This window comes from Budorcas taxicolor, chromosome X, assembly GCF_023091745.1.
Source record: "Budorcas taxicolor isolate Tak-1 chromosome X, Takin1.1, whole genome shotgun sequence".
Taxonomy (NCBI): Eukaryota; Metazoa; Chordata; class Mammalia; order Artiodactyla; family Bovidae; genus Budorcas; species Budorcas taxicolor.
The window spans coordinates 38,863,230-38,871,976 of NC_068935.1; the positions used below are offsets into that span (position 1 = coordinate 38,863,230).

Consider the following 8,747-nt stretch of genomic DNA (forward strand, 5'->3'; position numbering starts at 1 on the left):
CCCTTCTTTTGGAGAAGGCAATGGCACCCCACTCCAGTACTCTTGCCTGGAGAATTCCATGGATGGAGGAGCCTGGTAGGCGGCAGTCCATGGGGTCACTAAGTCGGACATGACTGAGTGACTTCACTTTCACCTTTCACTTTCATGCACTGGGGAAGGAAATGGCAACCCACTCCAGTGTTCTTGCCTGGAGAATCCCAGGGATGGGGGAGCCTAATAGGCTGCTGTCTATGGGGTCGCACAGAGTCAGACATGATTGAAGTGACTTAGCAACTTCCCTTCTTTGATTCTTTCTTCCCTCCCCACTCTCTTGCCCCCTTCATATTTCCTTTCTTCTCTCATTTCTTTCTTATTCAATAATGTTCTTTTCCCATCCTCTCCCTTCATGCTTCACCCTCTACCTTCCTTAATTCCTTCTTTACTCTTTCCTCCTTCTTTCCTTTCCTCTTCTGTCTCTAACTTTTCCCCTTCCATTCTCCTTTTATTCTCTTTTAGTATCCTCTTTTTAAATCATTCTTTCCATCCATTTCTAAGTTTTTCTTTCTTTTTTATTGGCTTCTGCCTATTAATGTCCTTTCTATATGTGTGCATGTTTGGATGAATCTATCTGTCTTTTCTATCAATCATATATTTATCTTCCTTTGTACATACCTACATACCTAGCTGTCCATCTAGCTATCAATCATCTATGTATGTTTACTGTCTCTTTACTGACTTGTACTTATAAGGTCTCTCCCATACCACACACAATTGTACTTGATATTCTTACTCACACAGTCTCTTTTTTAAGACTTTGCATATATTATGACAGTCATTAGTGATACAAGTTATAAAATATTTTTCCATACTTTTGAGCTTTGCATGTGATGATTCTTCATCAGTCACTGTGGATAAATTACATGAGCTTTGTTTTTTTTTTTTTAACATGCATTCAACTAGATATGCTTCAGAATAGATTAATACTCCCTTTGTTTAATTACAGATAGCTAAAAAATTGCCTGATAGCCCACCAAACAGGATTTGCTTTAAGACCAACCCACAGAGTCAATTGAAGACTGAGTGCGCTGGGACCTGCTGGGTCAGCCGTAGTAGTGTTTAGCTAATTGTCTAGAGCATTAACCCCTGGAGAAGCGAATGGCAGCCCACTCCAGTATTCTTACTTGGAGAATCCCATGGACAGAGGAGCCTGGTCGGCTACAGTCCATGGGGCTGCAAAGAGTCGGACACGACTGAGTGACTAAGCATACATACTAGCGCATAAAGAACAAAGTCCTGGTTGGAGACACGAGACCTGCAGCACCAGCTGTGGAACCTCCATGATGTGACTACACAGCTCTATCTGCAAATGTTTGTGGGGTGACCACTGAGGGGGCACATAGCTGTAGGCAGGCATTCTTGGGGCTGCATACATTGGCACAGTGGTGGGTTGGGGGGTGACAGGAGTTGGGGAGTGGGCAGTTAGCAGGGTACCTGTTTGGAAGGTAAGATGTGCTCCAGGATATATGTTGAGGGAAAAGGCTGGAGCTGCTGCTGTATAGCCCATGGGGAACCAGCTAGATAACCAATTCCTTTGTAATTTGCATAGGGAACCCCAGAAGAACCCAGGCTATAAACAGGATTGGTGACTTCAGGCCCCTGAGCTGGCACTTGGGCTTGGCAAGGGCCTGCCATGGAGGCCTGCTCCCATGAGAGGCTGAGTTACAAGGCCTATGCCGCCTTGCCTGGGCTCCCCGCCCACTCTCTCTCTTTCACTTTTTCTTGCAGTCTCATCTCTAAACCTTTGCTTTTATCCCTCCTCTCCCTCCCTCCCCTCTTATACTTTTTAATTTTTATTTATTTATGCTTTATTGCATATAGTTGTTAACAATGTTGTATTAGTTTTAGGTGTACAGTAAAGTGATTCAGTTTCTATGAATCACACTTTTCAGATTCTTTTCCCTTATATGTTACCACAAAATATTGAGTATAGTTCTCTGTGCTATACAGTAGGTCCTTGTTGGTTATCTATTTTAATTTCTTATACTTTTTAAGTGACTCCCCTTAAAATTTCTTCTTCTGTCTTCTGCACCTCTTTTATACTGCCATTCTTACTGGCTTCGATTTTAAAAATCTGTTTCTTATCTATCTATCCAATCTTCCTATCTATTTTAATGTATTTTTAGATCTCTCTGTCCATGACTCTATTTTCTCACTGGTTTCTCCTTTTCAGCATTCTCTTGCTGCCTCTCAGGATCACACTCTTTATGTTAGCCTTTTTCCCAGAGATTCTTCCCTTATAAACTTTCTTTCCTGCCCCTTTCTTCCTTTTATTCATCCCTCCCTCCTTCCATCCCTACCTCTCCCCTTTTCTTCTCTCTTTTTATATCCATACACCTACCTACATACATAAATACCTACTTACCTAGTTATCTATCCAGCTATTAATGATCTATGTTCATTGTACTCTTTCTGTATTGACTTCTACCTTTTAGAACTCTCCCCCACCCTGCACAGTTACACTTAATTTTTTTTACTGTATCCTCCTCTCATTCTCTCTACTTATTCATGTAATTATCTTCTGAAACATCCTTTCTAAACTGATTTCCTTCCTCCCTCCCTGCTTCCCCTCCCTGCCTTCCTTATTTCCTTCCCTGCTTCTCTCCCTTCTTCCACTTTTTAAAATAATGTTTTGACTTATTTATTTGGCTGCACTGGATCCTAGTTGTGGCATGTGGGATCTAGTTCCTTGACCAGGGATCAAACCCAGGAGTGCAGAATCTTAGCCCCTGGACCACCAGGAAAGTCCCTCTGCTTCCTTCTTCAAGTTTTTACTGGCTCCTTTTTAAACTTCTCTTTCTCCCCCACCCCGCCCCCTTCTCTCCTTCCTTTATGCTGTCTTTACTGGATTGTCCTTTTAAAGTTCCACCTACCTAAACCTGTGCACTTATCTTCCTTGCTATGTACCTATCAATCACCCTCATTTTACTGTATTTTTATTGACTTAAAAAATGTCATTCTCCCCTTTCCCAACTGTACCTGAGTCTCTTCCTTTTAAACCTCTTCTTTCCTAATTCCTAATTCCTTTCCTTCTTCTATTCCTGGCTGTGTCTCTCTAGCTCTCCCTTTCACTGTGTCTCTATTCTTTGTCTGCTGGCTGCCTGCATCCCTCTTTTCCTTTCTGTCTCCCTCCCTGACCATACATCCCTCCCTTACCCCTTCTTCTCTCCTTCCTCCCTCCCTCTCTCCTTCCTTCTGCTTTTCCTGTTTTCTGACTTGCTTTTTTAATTTAAAAAATGTCTATAATAATCTCTGTATATACATGTTTATTTAATTTTCTTTTGTGACTCACTTCTTTTTAAATTCCCCTTCCCCACCTAGTGTGCTAATTTTCTCACTGGGTCCTCTTTTTCAATCTCCTCTCCCTATTTCAATCATTCTTTTGTTCTCTTTGTCTCCTTTATTTTCTTCTTCTTTTCTAACTCACTCCTAGCATCTTAACTTCTTTCTTTTCTTTTGTCCCCTCCCTTCTTTCTTTGTTTTATTTCCCATGTCTCTTTCTCATTCCCTTCCTTTCACACTCTGTATTTGTTTCCTTTGCCTCCGTGTATGGATGCATTCTTTTCTTTTCTTTTTGCTTGATTTTACTGTATTTTTACAGGGACCTGTTTTTACACTTTTTTGTTTTCTTCTCATCTTTCTCTTTTCAATACTATCTTTCTCTATTATCTTTCTTACTTGGCTTCTTTTAAAATTATACTCTATTTTCTATCTGTTTATCTATCTTTTACTGTCTTCTTCAACAACTTCTCTTTAAATCTCTCATCCCTATAGTCCTACTTGAGTTTCTTACTGCCTCCATCTTTTCAAGCTTCTCTCACTTTCAAACTTTTTCTCCTTTTACTTTCTCCTACGAACTCATTCTATTTCAAGTTGCCTGCCTGCTCTCCTTCCCTCCATCCCTTCTTCCCACCTTCTTTTACTCCATTTTTCTTCCTGCCTGCTGCTTTTCATTTTTTGCTCAGCTTTTCTTTTTTTTATACCTTTTTTTTTTTAAACTGGTACTTCCTATTTATACTCTGTTCTGTCCATCTGACTGCCTGCTACCATACTATAAATCATCTATTTTTCCATCTATATATTAGGGTCTTTAAAAAATTATTCCTTCTCGTCTTTGAATCTCTTTCACTTGTATGGACCGTTATACTTGATTTTTTTTTTCCTACTGGCTACTCCTTTTCAAACATTTTCATGCTCATCTTTAATCTCTTACCTTTTCCTTTTTGAATGACTTGTCCTTTTCTTATTTTTCCTCATATTCATCCTCTTTTCCTTCCATTTTCCATCCTTTCCTCCCCCTCCCTTTCCTTCCTTCCTTTCCTCCTCTCTCTCTCCATTCCTTCTTTCCTTTCTGTGTATCTATCACTCCCTTTTTTCACTGTGTCTTTCTTCTCTTTTCCTGTCTTCATTCCCTCCCTCCCCCTTCTCTATGTCTCTTGATGACTTTCTCTCACTCTCTCTGGCTTTTCTGTCTTCTTTGCCTGCTGGCCTGCAAGCCTCTTTTCTCCCTCCTTCCTGCTCCTTCCTCTTTGCTTTTCCCCACTGCTTCTCTCCTCCTCTTTCTTCCTATATTCTTCTCACTTTCCCGCCACCCTCTTTTCCTTTGTCCTTCATTACTTTTCTCCTTCTTATCTTTCTCCCATAACAGCCTGTTCCCTCTGTCATAGCAGCCTCTCTGAAAGTGAAGTCGCTCAGTCATGTCCGACTCTTTGCGACCGCATGGACTGTAGCCCACCAGGCTCCTCTGTCCATGGGATTCTCCAGGCAAGAATACTGGAGTGGGTTGCCATTTCCTTCTCCAGGGGATCTTCCCAACCCAGGGATCGAACCTGGGTCTCCTGCATGGCAGGCAGACGCTTTATCCTCTGAGCCACCAGGGAAGCCCTCTACTCCTTCCCTTTCTTCCTTCTCCTCTCAGTGTCTCCAGTGTTTAAACACTCTTCTTTACTTCTTCTCTCTTTTCTTTTCTGTATTGTCTTTTTTTATTGGCTTCTTTTTAAAGTCCTACCTATACCTATGTGTTTATCTAGGTATCAAATCATCTATCTTCATTTTACTGTATTTTTTATTGGTTTTTATACTTTAGCTGTACCTCAGCAACACACCACATAGAATTTTACTTGATTTTCTTACTGCTTCATTTAAAAAACTGTTCTCTCTTCTCTTCCGCACCCCCCCGCCAAACGTTCCTTCTATTCTTTTTGCACTGTGGCTCAGATCATGAACTCCTTATTGCCAAATTCAGACTTAAATTGAAGATACTAGAGAAAATCACTAGACCATTCAGGTATAACCTAAATCAAATCACTTACGATTATACAGTGGAAGTGAGAAATAGATTTAAAGGACTAGATCTGATAGACAGAGTGCCTGATGAACTATGGAATGAGGTTCATGACATTGTACAGGAGGCAGTGATCAAGACCATCTCTAAGAAAAAGTGCCAAAAAGCAAAATGGCTGTCTGAGGAGGCCTTACAAATAGCTATGAAAAGAAGAGAAGCCAAAAGAAAAGGAGGAAAGGAAAGATAAACCCATTTGAATGCAGAGTTCCAAAGAATAGCAAGGAGAGATAAGAAAGACTTCCTCAGTGATCAATGCAAAGAAATAGAGGAAAACAATAGAATGGGAAAGACTAGAGATCTCAAGAAAATTAGAGATGCCAAGGGAACATTTCATGCAAAGATGGGCTCAAAAAAGGACAGAAATTGTATGGACCTAACAGAAGCAGAAGATATTAAGATGAAGTGGTAAGAATACACAGAACTATATAAAAAAGGTCTTCATGACCCAGATAACAATGGTAGTGTGACTGCTCACCTAGAGCCAGACACTCTGGAGTGCGAAGTCAAGTGGGCCTTAGGATGCATTACTACGAACAAAGCTAGTGGAGGTGATGGAATTCCAGTTGAGCTATTTCAAATCCTACAAGATGCTGCTGTGAAAGTGCTGCACTCAATATGCCAGCAAATTTGGAAAACTCAGCAGTGGCCACAGGACTGGAAAAGGTCAGTTTTCATTCCAATGCCAAAGAAAGGCAATGCCAAAGAATGCCCAAACTGCTGCACAATTGCACTCATCTCACATGCTAGCAAAGTAATGCTCAAAATTCTCCAAGCCAGGCTTCAACAGTACGTGAACTGTGAACTTCCAGATGTTCAAGCTGAATTTAGAAAAGGCAGAGGAACCAGAGACTAAATTGCCAACATGCACTGGATTATTGAAAAAGCAACAAAGTTCCAGAAAAACATCTATTTCTGCTTTATTGACTATGCCAAAGCCTTTGACTGTGTGGATCACAACAAACTGTGGAACATCCTTAAAGAGATGCTAATACCAGACCACCTTACCTGCCTCCTGAGAAATCTGTATGCAGGTTAGGAAGCAACAGTTAGAACTGGACATGGAACAACAGACTGGTTCCAAACAGGAAAAGGAGTACGTTAAGGCTGTATATTGTCACCCTGCTTATTTAACTCATATGCAGAATACATCATGAGAAACACTGGACTGGATGAAGCACAAGCTGGAATCAAGATTGCTGGGAGAAATATCAATAACCTCAGATATTCAGATGACACCACCCTTATGGCAGAAAGTGAAGAAGAACTAAAGAGCCTCTTGATGGAAAGTGAAAGAGGAGAGTGAAAAAGTTGGCTTACAAGTCAACATTCAGAAAACTAAGATCATGGCATCTGGTCCTATCACTACATGGCTAATAGATGGCGAAACAGTTGAACAGTGACAGACTTTATTTTTCTGGGCTCCAAAATCACTGCAGATGTTGAGTGTAGCCATGAAATTAAAAGACACTTGCTTCTTGGAAGAAAAGTTATGACCAACCTAGACAGCATATTAAAAAGCAGACATTACTTCGCCAACAAAGGTCTGTCTAATCAAAACTATCGTTTTTCCAGTAGTCATGTATGGATGTGAGAGCTGGACTCTATAAAGAAAGATGAGTGCTGAAGAATTGTTCCTTTTGAACTGTGGTGTTGCAAAAGATTCTTGAGAGTCCCTTGGACTGCAAAGAGATCCAACCAGTCCATCCTAAAGGAAATTAGTCCTGTATTCATTGGATGGACTGATGTTGAAGCTGAAACTCCAATACTTTGGACACCTGATGCAAGGAACTGACTCACTGGAAAAAACCCTGATGCTGGGAAAGATTGAAGGCAGGAGAAGAAGGGGACGGCAAATGATAAGATGGTTGGATGGCATCCCCCACTCAATGGACATGAGTTTGAGTAAACTCTGGGAGTCGGTGATGGACAGTGAGGCCTGGTGTGCTGCATTCCATGGGGTCCCAAAGAGCTGGACACGACTGAGCAACTGAACTGAACTGAAGCCACCAGGGAAGCCCCCTCGGAAGTCTCCTTTTTAAACAGCCCTCTTCCCCAAATAGTAGTTGAATTTTTTACTTACTCTTTCTTTTCAAGCCTCTTATACAATCACATTCCCTCTTTTTATTTTACTGTTTCCTATTGTTCCATCCTTTAAACATTTACCTTCTTTTTCTTTCTTTGTTTCCTGATTTAATTCTCTGTCTTTTACTTGCTGCCTTTCATCCTTTTGCTTTACATTTTTTGTCTTCCCTCCTCCCTCCTTCACCCTCCCCTGGCACTTTCCCCATCCCTCTCGCTCCTTTTAAACCCACTTTTAAGGGCTCCTCTTCTGAAACGTTTCTTCCTTTCTCTCATCTGCTATCTTGTTTTGTACTTTCATTTGTTTCTGGGTTACTCTTTTTAAAACTATTTATTTATTTGGCTGTAGCAGATCTTGGTTGTAGCATGTGGCATCTTTGGTCTTTGTTGCGGCGTGTGAGATCTTTAGTTGTGGTATGCAAACTCATAGTTGTGGCATGTACATCTACTTCCCTGACCAGGGACTGAACCGGGCCCCTTGTATTTGAAGCACAGAGTTCTAACCATTGGACCACCAGGAAAGCCCTCTGGGTTATTCTTTTAAAAGTTGGTTCTACCTATCTATTATCTATCATGTTTTACAGGTTTTTTTTTAATTCCTCTGACTCCTTTTGAAGTCTCTCTCTCACACAGTCACATTCTCTCTTCATTTTATTTTTTCCTATAACTTAATTAATTTTTTTTCTTTCCTTCCTTCCTTTTCTCCTTTATTCCCGTTTTTAATAGCTCCTTCTCATGCCTTTTCTTTTGCTTTCTCTTTTCTTTGTCTGCCTGCATGCCTGCCTTCTTCCCTTTCTTTCTTCCTATTTTATTCTCTTTTTACAGGCTTCTCTTTTCAAACTGCTTTCCTTCTCCCTTTCTCTCTTCCTTCCTTTTATTTTTTTTTTGTCCTGCCTTTTTTTACTGGCTCCTATTTTATATACTCACCCTATTTACTTCTTTTCTATATTTCTTTCCTCTCTCTTTCTCTGTCCCTTCTCTCTTTCATCCATGGTTTCTCTATGTTCCTGTACTGCTTTTCTTACTGGCTACTGGCTCTTCCTTTTTGAAGTATGTTCATATTTTCTGCCTTCCATCTATCCATCTTCCCTCCCCTTCCATCTTCCCCTCCCCCCTTATTTAATGCTAGTCTTCTGTAAATTTTGAAATCCTTCTCTTTCCTTATTGTACTATACTTTTTCTCTCCCTTTTGTTCTGTGTCTCTGTTTCTCCTCTTTACATTTCATTCTTTGCCTTTTTTATCTTTTCATTTTTTGTTTTATTTTCTTTTACTGACTTTTTAACTTCC

At 40.5% G+C, this 8,747-nt stretch overlaps 1 non-coding gene across 1 annotated transcript; it reads right to left on the reverse strand.

Annotated features, from left to right (window-relative positions):
- Positions 1-4,844: 4,844 nt before the first annotated feature.
- TRNAG-GCC (transfer RNA glycine (anticodon GCC)) lies at positions 4,845-4,916 on the reverse strand. Its single transcript has one exon. It is a non-coding gene; the product is annotated as a tRNA-Gly (tRNA).
- Positions 4,917-8,747: the final 3,831 nt, after the last annotated feature.